The sequence below is a fragment of the Halyomorpha halys genome, unplaced genomic scaffold, assembly GCF_000696795.3.
Source record: "Halyomorpha halys isolate HHAL.00 unplaced genomic scaffold, Hhal_1.1 Scaffold392.1, whole genome shotgun sequence".
Taxonomy (NCBI): Eukaryota; Metazoa; Arthropoda; class Insecta; order Hemiptera; family Pentatomidae; genus Halyomorpha; species Halyomorpha halys.
The window spans coordinates 453117-474727 of NW_027114089.1; the positions used below are offsets into that span (position 1 = coordinate 453117).

The window sequence follows — 21611 nt, forward strand, 5'->3', positions numbered from 1 at the left end:
TGATATTCCTTGAATTAGAGGGTTAGTGTGTGTTGGAAGTGCGTCGTGAAACCGTTTATATAATGATTTAATGGTTGTTTGTACGTAGGCAGTAAAAAAAAAAAAAAAATTAAATTAAATTAAACAAAAAATTCCAGAGGCATAGTTTTCTCAAAATTAATTAAGAAACTACTCATTTTTTATTTTGTTGTGGCGATTTTATAAAGTTGCACTTCCGTATGACTAACAGTTTTAGTTTGAACTTTAATATGAAACAAGCTCCTCGCACAACTTGCGATTTGGTTGCCAAAACTTTCCAGACATGACCCAACGTCACAACCAATCGTAACGTGTACGAGCCTCTTCAACATTGAAATTTACTGATGGCTTTAAATTATCCCCTTTGATTGTCGATGATAAGGAATCCCAAAGTGGACAGACTCTTCACTTATTCATTTGGTAACGACCTTTTCACTTACAGCTTACATATTATAGTTCGATCTGTTCCAATTGTACCTCTCGTTTTATTGGAACAGTTAGGTCCATCTAATAGGTCCATTTATAGCGATTTGTGGGGACGAAATAATAATGAGTTTGTGAGTTTGAGGTCGATCTTGGTGAAGAGTCGTCAATAATTTACCACCATTAGTTACCATTATTGGTTGAGAAAATACCATGAATTATCTATTCCTCTTTAACTCAAGGATACTTTGCGAAAGAGAGTTTGGCGTATAGTTGTGTTTTTAAATAAGTTTAATTTTTTTTTTTTTAATATTCTTGAAATTATATTTGTTTACAATTTTATTATCTCTCCATAATTCCTTATTTGTTGAATCACTAATGAAATAAGCAATTTATTTATTGAAATTTACAACTGCATCAAAAACAAAAACAAAAAAATACAATAAATAAATGTGGTGACTGTTTCAGTACACATGATAATCCTTGGAAAGGAACCAACCAATGGTTCTACTTCAATAATTGTTTTTAATTAGAAGAACCCGTGCCTTCTTTTCAGACGCCTCGGAGGATTATCTGGGATTGTTAAGAATTTTGTTTAAGGGTGGGTAAGAATTTTGGAATAAAAGGAGGTCTTTCTATTTTGGGCCAAATCTGTGGGATGTTGAGGTCTGTATGAATGAGTTTATTTGTGATGTAATAAGGAGTATCAAGGATTTTGGATTGTAAGGATTGGATTCGGGAGGCATTTGATGGTTTGGTGGAGCTCCAAAGCTCAATTCCGTACCTCCAAATAGGTCTGATTATTATAGTGTATAAAAGATTTTTGTAGTAAATGGGAAGTTTATAGCGTTTGTCAAGTAGGTATTGTAATCGAATTCTACAAGCATTTTCTTGTCGTTTCAGTCTTGTATGGGGTATATGGTATATCAGTGTGTATGAGTATTCCATGTAAGTGTTTTGTCAAGATAGAGTCTTAGGTAGCGAATCTGTTTACGAGGCTTTAATGGGATATTAAAAAAAGGGCTGGACAGTTGAAGTTTACGACGGACAGTAAAGGTCCGTTTATAATAACCTGGTTTATAATTAAAGGATTACGTTTAACGTACCTTAGTATGATAAATCCAATAAGCCAACAAAACAAGCGGTGTACAGGATTCGGAATGGAATAACCGTACTACGGCTTATGATCGTCAGTTTGAGGATAGTTTTTACTGGTGTTGGAACTAACTGGTAGTGTTTGGTTCAAATCAATGTCGAAAATATTTTTAAAAAATCTAGAGATATTCCGTTTTTAAAAGTGTTTCACTATTAATAAATAATAATAATAAAGGGGTTTGAGGTTTGTGATCGGAACTTATTGTCCTCAACGAATTCGGCTCCTAACATTTCTATTTTGCCTCAAACCCTTTTTTAGCAAGAGTTTGTTCTCTATCCTAACGGATCACTATACCATTTAAATAAAAAAATTAAGACCACTGATGGGTTCAGTGGTATAGGCGTATCCTGAGCAACCCCAAAACTGCAGTGGACCAGGTCGTTCCCGGTTGGTGGTGGTCCCACGTAATGAATATTCCACCTTCCTATTCTACTAAGTGGTCAATTTACAACTTGACTTGCATATAACCATTTATTATGTTTCTAAATGTATTATTTGAGTCAATAAAGATTACGATTATTATAGAGTCTTCTGATCCACTAAAAGCTAACGCCTTACACTTCCATCTCTATGGCGTTTAATTGCCCAAAGAGATTACTTAACGCAACTTGATATACCAAAGTGTGAATTTCCCCTTTAGGGAATCACCTCCTTAGGATGCAGTGTGTAACAATATACATTGTACGACATATCACGATCTCACAAGATTAAATGATAAAATATATTAGAAACCAATCCTACCCGGCTGATGCACTCCACTAAAACCCCGATTCAGCGACAGTCCTGTATCACTTTTGATACATTTACTTGAGATGGAAGGGGAAGACTTAAGATTGTTCCATATTTATTATATATGTTATTGGTCAAGTTTGGAGAAGTAAAAATTAGTTAAACAAAGAAAGCAAAAAGAGTTTTTAACGATAGAATAGTTGATGCATAGCGAATGGTTGAAGGAATGGAGTTCCAGTGAAAGGCAGTTCGGGTAAAATAGGATTTGTCAAACGCCAGGTTCGGCACAGTGGAGGGTAGGATTACTATAGTACGTTATGGTGAGATATACGCTATAGTGAGACAATGGAACAGTACTAAAAAAAAAAAAAGCCTGGTCAGCGTATTGATAAGAAACATTAGTGCGAAATTTCATCCTGTACTAAGCTTCTTATCCCACAAATCGCAGTGATGTACCTTTCCCTAAGAATATTTTGTGAGATTTTTCATGTATTTGCTCAAATTCAAATTTAGACATTTGTCAATTCCCGGTATTGATTCCGGTTTCGTTCTGGATTATTTCATTTTTTTGAAATTGCAAAAGGAGGTCCTTCCGTTCATAAGGAATAGAATATTTTTTGGAGTCCGACTTAACTTGAGAGACATTGGTTCCTCGATTATGATAAGCTGCTTCGATATTAGTGGTGTAATATATTATAGGTTTGTAGGAATCAATACATGACGAACTAGCTCGACCTGCCATTGGCGGTAGTAATCTTCATCGAACTGGCACTTAAGTTGACAGCAGCTCGATGGTGACCCCTGACCATCATATTCCATTTTTCTTCGCCACTCCCATTTATAGTGTGCCCTACCGTGCTAACCAGATCTGTTCTATCGATTTACACTCCATGTCATTAGCCTTTGGTGTGTATCGATGAGTTACTTACTTTCGGTTAATGAATATATAATTGTTGCCTGTTTATTCTTCTTGATTCATTATTATATAATATAGTTCATTATATCATATTTATAAATGTATCTAAAAAACTAATTCGTTAATAGTTAACCGTGGATGTTATTTGAGGTGGTGCGTTCAGTGAATAACACAAATAAGTAAAAAATATTTTATCAGTACCAACATGTCGGCTAAAATTTCAAACTTTCATCAGGGCTAAGTCAAAACACAAGATAACAACCATAATAAATAAAATGAATTACGAATAACTATAAAATGAGAGATAATATGGACACATAAGTATCATTGAAGAAAATGTATATTGTAAGTATTATAAGAAGTATGAAAATATATTAATGTTTATATAATGAAAGAGGGAAGGAACAGAAAACAATAAACAGATGGAAATTATTTAAAATTAAACTTTAAATAGAGAAAGAAATTAATTAAATAAGAAAAATAAATTGATTATTTAATAAATTAATTTAAATAATTAAGAAATGTATCAATAATAAAATTCGATGTACGATTAGATTTGAAGTACGATCTTATTCAGTTTAATATAAGTTAAATTAACATTATTTCAATTTATTTTTTACGACTACATCTATTTAATTTTATTTATCCAAATAATCTATAAAACGTATCATAGATGTAGAGAAACTATGAATTTATAAGTCTATGAAAGTAGTTTAGTTCATGTTATGGATCTTCAATGGTGTTATTGAATTTTTTTTTTCTAATAATTTATTTATTATTATTTACAACTGTATAAAAATATATACAAGTAAATTTGCTGTAGGCGACATAGTGACATGATACAAACATGTGAAGAATCTACCCACTGATAGAACTCCAATAACATTTCTAGAGGAGAAGATCTTGAGGCCATCTTCTTTTTAGACGCCTAGAATTATTATTAGGTAATGAAGGAGAAGCCAGGTTAGAAACAAGTGGATTTGGTTTTTGGGAAGTTTATCATGGATGGAATGGTGTCTGGTTTTAGCCAAATCGGCAACATATAGGACATAGAGGTCCTTGATTTGTGACAAAGTAAGGAGCATTAAGGATTTTGGACTGTAAGGATTGTATTCGGGAGGAATTTGATTGTTTAGTGGAGCCCCAAAGCTCAACTCCGTATGTCCAGATAGGCCTTATAATAGTCATGTAGATCAACCTTTTGTAATGGATTGGCAATTTAGACCGTTTGTCTAGTAAATGTTGTAATAGTCGGAATCGACGAGCAGTTTCCTGTCTTTTCAGCCTTGTGTGAGGATTCCATGTCGTGTGTGTATATAATATGTATAATATATATACATGTACATAATATATATTGGGTTTTAAAATAAGTTCAATAAAAACTATTACATGTTGCCATCTTTCAGGTAATTTTTTAATTCCGTCCTCCCAGAACTCAGACTTTTGCGCAATAAACTACTCTATGTATGTTTTGCAGTCCTCGAGCGAATTAAAGTATTTCCCGTTAAGATAGTTCTTGAAGGGGCCGAAATAAGCGAAAAATTGTTTACGGCTAGGTCTGGTGAAAAGGGTGGTTGGAAAGAATGGATCATTAACATTGGATTTCAGAAGGGAATCACTGGGTATGGAGTCCAATAAATTATTTTCCGTCAAATTGTGAGGAACCCACATACACTTCGAGAAACATATCCCGCAATCCCCAAATGATTTGAGACGCTTACAAGAGATATGTTGAGGGTTCTGCGATATCCCGTGTCGTTGAGTAAGGGTTGTCTCTGACCATTGCTTGAATTTGGTCATCATTAACAGTTGAAGGAACGCTCTGCGTCTTCCAAATCAAAATTTCCTGTTGTGAACCGAACAGTTACTAATTTTCATATTATTTTACAGTCGGGACTGATCATTGGAAGATGTGAATTAATTCCCCTCTCCCTCCCCTTTCCAACTAGTAACATCAATATTCTGTAACTATTGATTTTGAACTTGTAACATGTTTAGGCCTGGAAACTTTCCAGGCTTGAAGTTATACGATCATGAAGAATGCTCTTTCAATTTCATAATCAGTGTTAATTTTCTTTTCTGTAACCATTATCAACAGTAGAGGGTTCACGGCCTTTCGTTATGTTTTGTTCTCTTGGAGTACAGTTCACTTATTTTCTTATCACTAACTCCTTTTTTTATTCGAATTTTTGCACTGTTCAAATATTATTCTGTTCCCCCCCTAATGTTTCTACTGTAAATTTTTTTTTTACAAATCTGATAAATATAACGTGATAAGTATTTCATGATTTTTTTTTGTTCATTTATCATGTACTTGGCAATCTTGAATTTTTTTATGTTTTTCAAATATTTTCAAATGTAATGCAATACTATACATTTATAAAGAAAATAAATGGTTCGGTATGTGCATTAGACAACTCGTTTTGATGTTATCGCTTTTTTTGTCAGCTTTAAAAAAAATAATTCTTATTATTTAAAATTAATTATACTTAATAATTAAAAATAATTCTAATTTTGTTCCTGCCAAGAATACAACAGTTTAAAAAATATAATTTAACTAGGGATTAACAAATAACGAAGCAGTAATGCAATCGGGTAAGATAAGTTTCAAAAAACATTCTCATGAGTAGGAATGGATATAAAGTAGACATTAAAATAAAATTTCGATCCGGAATTTCAACTACTTAATGGTAGTTAAGTTTCAACACTTAACTTATCTTAATGGTCGGAAATTGAAATTATAATTTAAATCAAAGCAACCTTGATTAATAATTATAGTAAATACAATTTCAATTACCTTTAGCACACACTGTTAAAAAGCTGTTAAATCTTTCCCGAATAATACTTTTGAAACTTACTGTGCAGAATTTACAGGTGCTTTTTTAAACTGATTTGTGACTTGAATAAATATTGGGTTGTAAAATAAGTTCGTAGTATTTTTCAATACTTTTTGGACTTTTTTTTTAGATACTATTGTAATACAGAAATGAAAAACTATCACCCTTCCTTCCGACCTCATTGGTTCAACACTAAAGATGAAAGGAATCGATGAGAAGTGATAAATGATCAACTTCCACGTAATCAAATCCAATATGGTTGCGAATCCTCATTAAATATAATTTAAAATCTGCTTTAACAACCGTGACTAATTTTTCTAATAATATATATAATGAATTATAAATCTGTATATATCTATATTTGTATTTTATTGTAAAGTGCTATAAACGTTTTCATCAGAAGTCAATTTTTTTTTACGGGCTCTCAGACTAGTGATTGGACTATAAACGGACAAAGTTATGAACTTTTTACCACAAATTTAAGTTGTTTTTATCTTCGAGTATTAATACTGTTTAAGTAGTTAACAAAATTAAAACAATGAGTGAATTGTATTCATTCTATCTGAACGAAACACTCGTCTTATTTCGGATTTATTTACAATTTAGGTATTAATTTTACATCAGAATTGTCCAATTCATTTATTGTATCGATTTAAAAACAAAAAAACCTAAAAATGCTACCATTTGAAGATATAAATTAATAAGGGGGATAAAATTAATTTAATTTTGAGGTCTGAATAAAGATATAATTCTCCGATGTGGTTGAAAAGAAGATGGCCACGAGACCTTCTAGTGTAGAAATATTATTACCAATGGGTAGTTTTTTTACATACCTTTATCACTCTATTTTGATTTTACATCAAATTTACTTGATTTTTTTTATGTAAATACAGTTGTAAATAGCAATAAATAAATTTTAAAAAAAATTAGGCTTAGAAAGAATACTACTGGAAAGTATCTGTGCATCATCAAAATGTATCAAATTTACAGTATTCATCAAAGTTAGAAAGATCGCTTTCGGCTCTCTTGTTTAATTTGAATGTCTCTATTTTTCCTCCTTTAGTTGTCCATAAGATGTGTTTTGTATTTATTCATTGTTTTATTGCTGACAATGAGAATTTGTTATTTTTTCCAATTGAATAAAATTAAAATTACTCTAGAATTTTGTTTAGTTCTTCCAAAATCAATCGTTTGAGAAATACGAAAAAAATTGAACAAATGTTCGAAAAAAAAAAAAAGTGTCTCAGGCACATTCTCCCTAAATATGTATGTAATGTTACCTGCGTACGAATTTTCATTTTTTGAGTTCGGAAAACATAGACATAAACACCATTTTACTCAAAATATGTATTTTGTATTATTTGTAAATATGTACGTATCGTAAATACGAGACTCAAAACGTGTATTTTTGCAATTCATTCCCTTACTGTATATTTCGTATATTGGTAAGTGAAAATAAAAATCAAGACCAAGTCATTTAAACAATCTTAATGGTTAATTTATCCGTACTAATACACAAAGCTAATTGTTTGAACACCTTAACCCATTCGAGACCATGAGTGCAATGATCTTGAATTGCAATTATCAGTCAGTAGGGGTATTCTTGTGTTCAATGTAAACTGTTATAAGTATAGGATGTTTTGAGCAAATTGTTTTATAACTTTTCCTTACAAAACTTAACGTTATTGTTTACTTCTAAGTTTTGATTAAAGTAATTTATTAAAACATGCCTAAAGTGGAAGTTATGTGAAAGTTTGGCCACTGAGTGCCTTGTTGATCTTCTAACTTGTGAGGAAGAGAATCGAGATGAGCTAATTGACTACTGTAATTACACTATTATTATTGTCATCCATTGCTATATTATCTTTAAAATCATTCTAACACAATCAGAACTCATACTACGAGCAAGTAACCTAACATGACAACAAACAAAATGGTGACAGGCTCAGCTGTGTGATGTCATTCACCATTTAACAGGCCTACTAATAGACTCTTATCCATGTTACATCGTTTTAACATGGTAAAAGAAGGAACTATTTCTCAATTTAACTTAAGTTTATCCATTTAACACGCTTTGACATGTTAAACTAAAGATCATGAATACTCCTAGTAAGGAAGAAGTGGCCGTTAGAACAAGACTGGTTTAAAACAAAAATTATCCTAGAAGTTTGTAAAAATAAAATATGATGTTGGTTTCATGTTGGATTGTGTTAGGGCGATTCAAGGTTTATCATTCTGTACAAGAGTAAAGGTCATCCATAACACAAGGAAAATTCATTATCTTGTACTGCATCTTAAAAATTTATGTTTATATTATTTTATTTTTATTTTAACTATAATTATATTCTTTTCTTCATTGCTGAACCTAAAATAAAGATTTCATGTTACCCGACTATTTATGGAATAAATGTTCAATTTAATAATGTGTTTTTATTTTTTTATTTTATTTTATATTGCACATCTATATTATTTTATTATTATGTTATTTTATTTATTTATTTTTCATACTGATATTTTGATTATGTTCATTTTGTTTATTCTTCTGTGTGTATATACTTTAAGAGATTTTTTTTTAATTTTATTTTAGTATGTATGAGATCATTCATCACTATTACTTATTCCCCACAACTGTGTGGCAGATTGTAATATCTGTCAATAAATAAAAAGTATTTATTAAAAAAAAAAATTGCACATCTGGTGTGTAATCCGTCCCTCATAATAAATCCATTGAAGGAGACACATGGCGTGCTATCATCTTAATTGTTCAAAGTGACTGATTTCAATTGAAGACATGTTTTTTTTTTTTGTTTTTTCTTTTTATCAAAAATGGCCAACTTAAAGCAAAAGAATATTTTTGAATTCTGGGGATGCTCTCCAAAACTATGTGCCGTCTCGAAAGGGTTAACGCGCTTGGACCTGACTAGTTCTTATCCGGACTTTTGTAAGACTTATCTATCGTACATTTAAAGTATTTTTGCTATATATACTAGACACATACTTCTACTTGAAAACCTCGACTTTAAGAACCTCTAACTTTCAGAATGTGAAACAAGTTCCGTATCCTACAGTTTGGAACAGGAAGAAAAAGTTATATAGTTCAATATAGTATTGTGTAATATTGAACAATTTTAGTAATAATGAACATGTTTAACTATATTGAATTATTAATTTCGTTTCATTCAAAATCCTACGTTTCCATTAATAACTGTTTTGTTTACATCTGTTTTACAACATAATGCCTGAAAACCACAGATAAGATATGAGGAAAAATATTGTGGGTTCAGGTAACCTCAAGGTTACTTAAGTACGGTTGCCTCCTTACTATATTCCTTTCTATCTCACCTGTTTTGGATTAATTTTGTTAGTTTATTATAAAAAACTAGAATGTCAATAAAAAAGTTTAAAAACAAAAGGGATAAAGTTTATTTTACTCCGCATTAATTGAAAATATCCTAAATAAATAAAATACATATTGGAAAAATATTTTATTTTATTTTTTTGCGATGGACCTTTTCTACTACCTGTTTATTATTTTTCTTAATTAATATTAGATTTTTTTTATTTGCCGTACCATTACTCAATAAATTAATAAAACTGATATGATAATCAAAATTATAGTTGACACTTAAATTATCAAAAAAGTCATCAACTCGGATTAATGGTCCAAGTACACAAGTAATTAAAAAATTACCTTGATAGGATTTTTTATTCCAGTTACTCCTGCAAGCTCTTTATTTCAACGATTTAGTTTATAGCATTTTAATTCAAAGACCTATTTTTAATTACTTAATTTTTGTCAATTACGAAATATGATGATTATCTGTAATTCAGAGTTTTTTTTTTATTTGTCTTTTCTATTTTCTGTGTCTTAATTTTTAACTAAAACATTTTTATATATTCTATTTTTAGTTAGTTATATTTAAAATATAATTTAATTAGATATAATCAATGAAAAATACCCTTCCTTATTTCAATTTTTTAATTTTATTTAATTACTTCTAATAACGACGTTTCGGGGCTTTCACACCATCATCAGGTATTTGCTATATTATCATGTTGCAGCATAATTCGAAAATTGTGCTAAGATTAACTATTAATATTAGTCATACGATCTCCTTAAAGTTTTATGCTAATTGTAAATTTGCAGCTTTATTATTCACTTCAAAATCCGTTCAGTTATTTTTATTATTTATTTATTTATTTTTTTAAATAATTATTTTATTTTTTACTTTATTTTCATTTTAGTACCTGTTAATTAAAATATTAATTGTATCACTTGAGATCAATTCATATTGTACTTATCTAGCTTAGAAATTGTATAGCCTCCACAACGCCATAATAGTCTGTAATAACTGTAATATTTACATTTCACTTATGTCTATCATTTTTATCTGTTATTCTGGCAACGACCTATAGAGGTCATCTAGTCGGACCATATTGGATGTAATTAAAAAAAAAAAAAAATGCCTACTGGATGAGTTTTATTGATATAATTAGATTTTTTTTTTTTTTTTATTTCATTGCATAACGTTGTTTCGGAGCTGACGTGTCCCATTTTTTACTGATTGTATTTTTAGTTAGTTATATTTCAAATATAATGCCTTTCACCCCTCAGAAATAATGAACATCATCTACCAATTACCTTCTAAAAAAGCTCCTGGCCACGATCTTATTACAGCACACATTCTGAAACCGCTCCCTCGTAAAGCCATTCTATTCCTTACCTATATCTATAATGCTACACTCCGATCCACCTATTTCCCTGACCCTTGGAAAATGTCTATAATAAAATTGTTTCCCAAACCCTCCAAGCCATTTGAATATCCATCTTCCTACCGTCCTATTTCACTCCTGCCCATTATGGGCAAAATCCTAGAAAAACTCTTATTAAAACGCCTCTATCCAATCCTTGACTCATATCATGTTATTCCTGACAACCAGTTTGGATTTAGAACATCTGATTCTACAATACAACAGAGTCATCGAGTGGTTGATGTCATATCTTCCACATTGGAGCGCGATATGTACTGCACGGGAGTCTTCCTCGATGTTGAACAAACTTTTGATCGAGTCTGGCATCTAGGTATGCTCTATAAACTTCGTTAATTCCTACCCCCAACATATTTCCTTATAATCCGCTCCTACCTTACTGATAGAACCTTTAAAGTTAATCATAACCTAGGTTACTCATCTCTCTTCTCTCAGTCTGCCGGTGTTCCTCAAGGTAGTATCTTAGGTCCTATTTTTTATACGGTTTATACAGCTGACATCCCAACCCACCCTAACACAGTCCTAACAACATACGCTGATGACACATGTATATTTTCTGTAAACAACAACCCAACTAATGCATCACAAACACTACAGACGCACATAACATCTATTGAAGAATGTTGTCAAAACTGGAGAATCAAAATAAATCCTGACAAATCCCATCAGATCACCTTTACTCTCCGTCGTAAACCTCTACCCTCCTGTCCTACAGTATCCTTTCTAAATACTCCACTAACGCCTGTTGAACAGATTCGATACTTAGGATTCCATCTTGACAAGAGACTTACTTGGAATCCACACACAAGACTGAAACGACAAGAAACTGCTCATAGATTCCGATTGCTACAACACTTACTTGAAAAACGCTCTAAACTTCCCATTCACTACAAAAAAAATAGTAAACACTACGATAATCAGACCAATTTGGACATATGGAATTGAGCTCTGGGGCTCCACCAAACCATCAAATTCCTCCCGCATCCAATCCTTACAATCCAAAATCCTAAGTAAAATCCTTGATGGTCCTTATTACGTTACTAATAAACTCATTCATAAAGACCTTAACATCCCATTCGTTGGAGATTTGACCCAAAACAGATATGCGTCTTTTCATTCCAAACTCCTTAAATATCCTAACCCATTAATTCTTAATCTTTCATCCTTAACAATCCCTGATAATCCTCCGAGGCGTCTGAAAAGAAGGCACGGGACCTTCTAATTTAAATTAATGTTTGAAGTACCACCGATGGGTTGTTCCTTCCCAAGATTTTCAAGTGTATATGAAACATTCAACATATTTACTTATTGTATTATTTTGTACAGTTGTAAATTACATTAAATAAATAAATAAAACTTTTCAAATATTATTATTTTGTTATCTTTATATTTCTTTTTAATTTTAAACACTATGATTATTCTATTTTTTAGATTTTCTTTCCTTTTGTTATGCGTGTTTTTCTCATTTCTTACTCTCCTTTTTTTTTTTGTTATTTTCCTTATTAGGCCGACATCATCTGTATGCCTCCAGGCTAAAACAGAGGTAAATAAATAATTAAAATAAGACAACAAAATTAAAATTAAATCTGTACTGTTTCCAACTACCATAAAGGGTCAGAGGTGCAGTACTTTGTAAGGTAGTACTGTTATTAGACCAATCGTTTTGCAAGGAGGTGGTTTGGTCAGAATTAGTTAATAAAATAATTATAAGAAAATTTAAAGTTATTCAAAACGCTGACTAGCCTGATACCTGACAAAAAATTATTTGAGTATAAATAGTTCACCATGATTGAACAATCAAATATGTTAATAAATACTCCAAAACTATTTTAAATATATATTTCCTTTCTGGGATGTAAAGAAAACGATAGTTATCTTTAATAGATTTATTATTTTGGACTGTCTTTTTTTTTCTTAGCTACGAGGAATAATGAGTTTAGATTATTTCTAGCTCCTAATAAATATTTCAGAACGTTCTCTAGACCCCTAGGTGGGAGACCAACGCAATGTTCGGTGCATCTTCAGTCATCCGGTATGGTTTATTTTTGGTTTCGTTTTTTATGGTGACTGCGTTGGTATCTGTAAAGAAATTAAATCCTACCCTTTTTCCTCTTTTTGAAGTTAACAAGGACATTATTCATAAGTTATCTTCTTGATTAATTATCAATAAAAAATTAGTGTTAATTGTTAACCGTTGATTCAATGGAGAAGATGGTCGGGATTGTAGTCAGTTGAGTTAAAATTAATACAAATAAGTGAAACTTATCATATTTTGCCAACGTTTCGGCCTAAATTATACTTCTTCATTAGGGCTAAGAAAAAAATAGTAACAAATATAACTTTGTGAAAAAAAAAGAACTAAAAGACTATGAAAATTACAAATAATACCGGAAGATAATGTATTATATAGAAATATTAAGAATTTATACACAAAAATGACAAGCATTAAAAATATTTGTAAATAATAAAAGAAATTTATTAAAAATCAAACAATGCTGTATATAACTAGTAAAAAAAAAAAATTAACATATAGATTTTCTATATTTGTTGGTAGTGTTAATGGTATAGAGCTCCGAATGAATAATTTATTATTCTTAACTTTTTGAAACAGCCACCATTTTTTATTCCCCCTATACTTGGCAGACTCGTTAGTTTTGACTAGTAATTGTATATACTTTTTCATTAAAGCAATAAAAAATTGAAGTTATATTACTGCCTTTTTTCTCCTCTCGGACTCTTGTACTATAGGTTTTGTCCTCATTGAAATCATCTGAAGAGGGCTAAAACGCCTAATTTTCAAAACAACTTCCTCTCTAGTACATTTATTTTGTTTATTTAAACACAATAATTAATGCTAATTGTTAACAATAATAGACAATAGATAAATACTAAGTATGACGGAATTTTCTGAAAACTAAAGGAGAAAATTTATTACCAATCTACACTAAATTTGGGAACATAAGTTGATTAGTAAGTGAAAGCTTTGTGCTGTGCCAGATTTTTCTGATTTAGTAATATTTCTAATGGTTGTTATTTTGTATAAGTTCTTACTATTACTATATTATATATTACTACTTCATATTATTAGTTGTTATTTTCTTTTGTTGTCTTTTTCACTATTTTATGATTGTTATCTCGTTGTGTTTTTTAGCCGTAGTGACCGCCTAACATTTAGGCCGAAACGTCGGCAGAAATAATATAAATTCCACTTATTTGAGATCTATTCTACCTATCTGAAAGTACCCATAACTTCTCATAAAAATAAAAATGATTTTATTGCAGTTTTCAGGAAATATCTTTATGAAGAATGTTGCTCTAAGAAGAAGGAATCACTTTAAAATAATGAGCGCTGAATACACTTACTAAGGCGTATGTGGGAGGATTTCTTTTAGGAAGAAGGGCGTCAGTGATCCATTACATTATTTTTTTTAATTATCCTATAATACGTTGATTTTTCGCTTTTTAGTTAGTTTAACATTAATAGAGGAGCACGGTGGCAGAGTGGTAAGGCGCGATGCTACTAACTCCAAAGATCTAGGTTCGAATCCTCCCGGGCAGAAAATTGTTTTCTGTTACACTGTAGCCGTGAGTCAACCGTGTAGGTTCTGGAGCCCTCCTGGGGTAAGCCTCATAAATTGGGTAAAAATCTGGCGGTCGAGCGTGATTCTGTCCAAATCACCTCCTTACGCAACCGTTGGTCTAGTAATAGTACTTTATTTTCATAGCACTAATCCCCTGATTTTTCATGGGTTAGTGGTACAGATTAATAACGTCTGTTGTTGCATTATTATTTTTAATATGAGTTTAACCTTTTTATTATATTAAAATATTTGATGTAACTATCCCGTGATAACCATTAATTTTTTTAGGAATAGCATTAAACCTATAAATAATATTAAAATTATGTTATAGTTTAAATAAACGGTTACAGTTTCTGAACAAATATAAATACAACTTATGATTGTATCGTATATATGAATACAATAAAATTGGTAATCTTATTTTTAGGTAGCGATTAAAAATGGTACCAACTAATGTACTTTTGGTGTTCTAGTTTACCTAATCCAACCTAGACCCCAGACCTGCATCAAAGAGAGTTACAGTTAATCTCAAAGTTGCAGATAGAGGAAGTTTTCTGTAAGTTTTTCGATCTCTTTGTCATTGTTTTGTCTCAAATCAGCACGTTATGCAATGGTTTGACCTATCACGACCTCACTCAAGTTCTTTAATATGGCACTTATATTTTATATAAATTAAGTTGCAAATTTTTTTCGACACTTGATGGGAAAAAAAAATGTTATTCTTATTACGATGGTTGTTTTTCAATTCCTCATAAATAATACACTTCTTAAAAACCTTTTTTTTTTCTTACTGAAACCTTTACATATAATATTGTAATTGTTAAAAAAATCTACCTAATAATATTCATGAAGTTAGTTTTACTGTGAAACGAGCAGCCGAATTTTCGTCACGATAGGTTAAATTTACTCCGCTGAACGGACACTGATAAAATTTTGAAAAATAAAAACAAAAAATATCAGCCAAACTGTTTCCAGCCCTCTCCCCAATAAATGTTTTACCATGTTAAATGTTATAATTATAGGATTATGAGCAGCTCTATTTAGTCATGTTAAATGTTAAATGCATGAGACTAGGAGCTCTTAGTGGATTTTCTTAGTAACTTGTTTAGTAACCTTTCCTTCCAAAACTTCTTGTTATTGTTTACTTTTAAGTTTTGATTACAGTAATTTATTACAACATGCCTAAAATAAGTAAAAAGTAGAAATGTGAAGATTTTGTTACTTATTTTCTTGTTTAAAAAAGTCCAAAACAATATTAAGACAATCAAAACACAAATTGCGAGCAAGTAACCTACCCGTAACATACCTATCTAGAGCTCAGTCGGTCTGTTGCATGACGTCATTCTCCATTTAACAGACCCTCAACCATGTTATATCGTTTTAACATGGTAAATTGAGGAAATATTTCTCCACTTAACACAACTTTCTCCATTTAATATGCTAAACTAAAGATCATGAATACTCCTAATATTGAATTAAATTGTATAGGTAGTAAGAAGACCTCATTTAACAGAAAATAACGAATATTTTTCTTTACAAATGATTTATGAAAACTTGTTTTTATTGTATTCCACGTTTTTCCCTTTATACGTTGCTGAGCGAATTACTCAGTATTGTATTTTAGCCCAGTCTAATTATATACTTAACCATTCAAGATAGTAAAATATTGACCTGTTTTATTTCGTTTAGTTCCTCCAGTAATAAGTTCGTTGAAGTAGCATTTTGATTTTGTGCGTTTGGGTTTGGGTTGATGGAAAGGAATGTAGTAAAATGTCTTTTATCAGTTTTACTTGAATCACCAAAATTTGGTGAAAAATGAGTCCAGTGTTATTTTTTCCTGATTATTTATTGAAATTTACAACTAGATTATATAAATATTTTCGTTCTTACTATGGCATGATAGAGACTTGTGGAGAAACTACCCATTGGTAGTACCCTAATACAATTTCTACATTTGAAGGTCTCGAGGTCATCTTCTATTCAGAGGCCTCGGTGGAATGTAAGGGATAGAAGAGGAAGCATTAGGATGAGAACTAGTTGATTTGGGTGGTTAAGGAGTTTAGAATGGAAAGGATTGATATGTGGTTGGTCTAGATCGGCTATATATGGAACTTAAAAGCTTTTATAGATTATTTTATTTGTGGCATAGTAAGGAGCATTAAGAACAATGTTATTTTTTTAACGCAATACAATTGTTAACAACCACTTCCTTTTAGTGGTTGTTCCTATTTAGAGTTTAATAATGACGAATTGCCAGTCAACACTCCATCTCTATTACTTATAATGTTGTTGATCGATGGTTGTGATGAAGTACAATGACTTAGACCTCTTTGGAATACACTCTATTACTGCCAGCCTGTTCTTTGTACCTCTTCCGATTATATTTGTTGCACAATTTCTCCTTGCTGTTTACTATCTTTGTATTGGTAACCAAGCTGCATTCACTACTTGTCTCGATCGGTAGTCGATAGATATGTTTCACGTGTGATTTAATTTTTATTACATATTTTAGGTGTAAATTATCTTGTTATAATTCTTATACTTATAAGAATAATAGTATAAGAACCTGATGATAAAGTCTGAAGGCAGTTATTTCACCCCAATTTTTTGACTACATTGATGAACACTATGTATAATTACTAATAAAAATGACTCCTCAGTTTTGACTCAAATTTGACAAGTTTAGTTAGAGTAAAAAATAAATAGTGGCTGTTTCAAAATGTTTTAATTAATTTTTCATTCAAAACTCATATATTATAAACACATCTTTAAAACTATCAACAAAACTAGAAAAAGTAATAGAACACCCTTTAAAAAAAAAAAAAAAATACTAAAATATGAGCCCTAATAGAGCTATTTACGTTCAACAGTCCCCGAAGTATAGCTTTTTAAAAATAAACATTTTATAAAAAAAAAAAAAAAAATACTCAGAAGTTAGTGAATTAATTTTGAGAAATCTATATCTCAAAAACCTTTTGACGTATAGATGAATATTAGCATTAAAATTAAAGCTAGTTTAATGCACTATAAAGTAGTTTATGACGTTTATCTTCGTAGGAGTAGTAATTTTCAAGATATTTGCTAAAAATAATTGATTTACAGTTCTTCGGACAAATTTTCTTGTGCAAACTTTATGTTCATATGCGAATATCATAAAAGCTACTACCCCTACGAAGATATGTGTCATAAACTACTTTATAGTAAAGTTAATTAAATTTATTTTGAGTGCTGGCAGACATATTGTACGTCTTATGGTCCAGAAATATGTTGTTTTTTTTTTTGTTTTTTAAATCAAACATTTTATTCGAACTACTAGTAAACATTTTGAGAATTTATTTTGTTAAATATCATAAAAACTACTACTCTTAAAAAAATGGACGTTATAAACTATTTTATAGCAAATTTAACTATTTTTAATTTGTGTGCTGGCAGACATCTACACGTCTTATGGTTCTTGAGATGTAAATTGCTCAAAATTAATTGATTTTTAAGTTCATTTTTTATTAAATGTAGCTTTTTAAAATATCTATTTCTCTAACTATTGAACGTAAATAGCTCTATTAAGGCTGATATTTTTAGCAATTTTACTATCCTTTGAATGGTGTTCTTTTAGGTTTTCGAGTGCTGCGCGTTTCAAAGATATTGAGATATTAATTTTGAGAAAAATTAATTTTTTTAAAAAGCCGGCATTTTTTATTTCCTCTACCTATACTTGGCAGACGTATCAATTTAGACAAGTAATTATACATAGATTTCATTAAAGTAATAAAAAATGGAGGTGAAATAACTGCCTTTTTTTCTCCTCGGCTCTTGTACAATATTTATATCAAAGAAATTGCCTCTTTTTCTACTACTAACCTTAGATTTGGTGTTATCCGTTTATATTTCGAGATCTAGTTTCTTACTAGAGTTTACCAGTGTAGTTTAATTTAGTTTCATAGTTACATTGTCGTCACTCAATAATACCAAATCATCAGCATAACTATTCCCACGCTTTGTTAACTAAGTGACTTTGGGCTTAGAAATTGATACTTACTGTCCTTTCAGTTTAAAGTAACTTGTAGACTTTAAATTAGATTGGGAGAGTTCTATCGCAATAAAAATTCACGTTGTCTAAAGTCGGTTCACTTTCCTTTGGAATCTGTAATTTTTTTATAATTAAGGAGGCAATTAGGAGGACATGTTATCTTGAAAAGATATGAATCTGATAAAAAGTTAAATTTTATTCCTATTTTAGACTGAATAACCTAATTATTAACGTCTGAAAAGTAACAAAATTTATGGTTTTTAATAAAATTAAATGAGGAGCAATACAGATAGGATTATTTAAAACATTTTTCTTAACGAAAGCATTTTTTTTATGAACTTTGTCATTTATTATTATTATACCACCTAAAGTTAACCCTTTTCGATACGTTATAGATACGAACATCTCGATAAGTTATAGTAGAAAAGATAGAACAGTGTAAAGTGTGACATGATTTCCTATATGATATTATGAGGTTTAAAGTACATGAATATGGGCCAGTGGTTCCGAAACGTTGTACCATGTTATGATAATTTAATACAAATTTCATTCAACTGGAAGTTATTAACCTCAAAAAAATTTTTATGAATTGACTCACCACACTTCCTATAGAGATAATCCAGATATACATCTCATTTTTATAACGTATTCTAGTGCTAGATGAAATAAGATGGGTGATAAAGAATCACCTTGTTTTAAACCCGAACGAAATTCGAATTTCTTAGAATAATTATTTTTATTCAATAGTTCCCGTGGTACAATTTTTTAAAAAGCAACATTTCATGAAATAAATCCTTAAAAAATTTGTTGGTAGTGTATTTACTGTGGCAAATCTTTTATCTCAGAAACCATAAGACGTACATATGTATTTTAGTACACAATTTAAAGAAATTTTAATGTGCTATAAAGTAGTTTTCATGTTTATGTTCGTAGTCCATGATATTTACCAAAATAAATTAACGAAATATTGATTTGTAGTTATTCGGGCAAATTTTTTTTTTTTTTTATTATTGAAATTTAACAGCTCTATTAGGGCTCATATTATAGTAAATTTACTCTTTTTTCGATGGTAAATTAGGTTTTCTAGTTTTTTGGTAGAGCTCCGAATGAAAATTTTTTTTTTACATCTTGCAACAGCTTTTTATACTAGCAAATATCATAAAAATTACTACTACTTCAAAGATAAACGTCATAAGCTACTTTATAGTACATTAAACTAACTTTAATTTGAGTGCTAATAGACATCAATACGTCACATAGTTTCTAAGATATAGTCTTCTCAATATAAATTAATTAACTATTAATCTTTTTAAGAAATATTGCTTTTTAAAAAGCTATATCTCGAAAACTATTGAAAATAGCTCTATTAGGAATGATATTTTAGCAAATTTACTCTTCTTCAAATGACGTACTTTTAGGTTGTTTAGTGTTGTTGGTAGTTTTAAAGATATAAGGCTCTGAATGAAAAATTAATATTTTTTAACGTTTTGGAACATCCACCATTTTTTATTCCCCCTACCAATACTTGGCAGACTCATCAGTTTGACTTGTAATTATACATAGTTTTATTTAAAGTAATTAAAAATTGGAGTGGATAACTGCCTTTTTTTCTTCCCGGGTCTTGTTCTATAGGGTCCCCAGGTTTGACCTAATTGGCATCTTAGGACTTCTTTCTTTGTTTACTAACTAAACTTGGCAAACTCATCAATGTTGACTAGTAATTATACATGGTTTTGATTAAAATAATAAATAATAAATATTGGGGTGAAATAACTTACTTTTTTCTTACCTTGCTGTAATAATACCCCTTTTGCAACGCGAGTCCACATCGCTTGAAATTCTGACTTCACTTTTGAAGAGAATGTATAGTACCGAAGTATGTCGGTTCATACTTACTAAAATTGGAAAGGATATCTTACATCTCTTGTTCAGCTCTCAAATAAAAGAAATTCCTCCTCGAGGTGGCCGATGGATGAAAAAAAAATTAAGGCATGTTTTTGAGGCACAGGTATTTAATCGATAATAACGAATGGCTGCTTGCGTGAGCTTCACTAATAACTTTGTTCTACGAGTGAGCTTTTATTTATTTTTTTTGACACCATATTTTGCAACCCTACAGTTATGTATTTCTCTTTGTGATGCATCACTTTATAGCATGATACGTTATATCATTTAATTCACAATTTCAGGAATATACAACACGTAGTATATGTATATTTTTAGGAAATATGCGATTATAAAATTAACTTTTTGATTTTTCTTAATAGACAAGAAGAAATCTTGAATTATTTTATATAATTTGTATTATATTACATTTAATTAAAATTATAAAATACATTATGAAACCAAAAATAAAAAAAAAAAATTAATGTCACGACTTAGTTCCTAAGCAGGCTATAATATAAAAATATTGTTTTTAGTTTATGGTTATTTAATAGTAAGTAAATTGATTCCATTGGTTCTAAATTCCCAGTATATCCCCATTTTTTTTTTTAAAGATTTGTATATAAATTTATTATAATTTTTTTTTGTCTAAAAGTTTGGAGCATTAAAATGATGTGTTAAATGTAAACAGTGATAACCTGTTAAATGTTAAAAATATAGGATTGTGAGCTAGTTAATTAAAATTCATGTTATTTGTCAAATGCAGATAAGCTCCTAGCGGATTTTCTGGACCGGTTGTTTTGTAATCTTGTAATCTTTACTTGATAATAAAATATCCAACAACTTCTTCACATCGTTCCTCCACCTCACTTGTTTCCTTTCGTAGTTTCCCTCCCCCCCCCCCCTATAACTTTATTATTATTTTTTTTTATTACTTTATTTAAGTTTTATAAAATACGGCAAAGAAGATGGCCTCGGGATCTTCTCTAGAAATGTTATTGGAGTTCTATCAAGGGATAGATTCTCCACATGTTTGTGTCATGTCACTATCTCACCTACAGCAAATTTACTTGTATATATTTTATACAGTTGTAAATAACATTAAATAAAAGATTAAAAAAAAAAATATGACGTAAAAAGAACACGAACTACTAGCAACTATCCTATCAAAACGACTACAAAGAAAACTGTGAGTTTTGCTGGTCTGTTGCGTAATGTCATTCTCCATTTAGCAGACCTATTAACAGACTCTCAACCATGTTAATATGTT

At 30.3% G+C, this 21611-nt stretch overlaps 1 protein-coding gene across 4 annotated transcripts in view; it reads left to right on the top strand.

Annotated features, from left to right (window-relative positions):
* Nucleotides 1-21611, top strand: part of LOC106682167 (phosphatidylcholine:ceramide cholinephosphotransferase 1) — a 184228-nt gene that overhangs the window by 28771 nt on the left and 133846 nt on the right. Inside the window, exon 3 of one of the 4 annotated variants that reach the window (XM_067051360.1) lies at nucleotides 14904-14986. The exons of the other annotated variants lie outside the window; for them this stretch is intronic. The gene's annotated coding sequence lies outside the window, so the exon portion shown is untranslated. The remainder of the gene's footprint in view (nucleotides 1-14903; nucleotides 14987-21611) is intronic. 4 annotated transcript variants of the gene reach the window in all.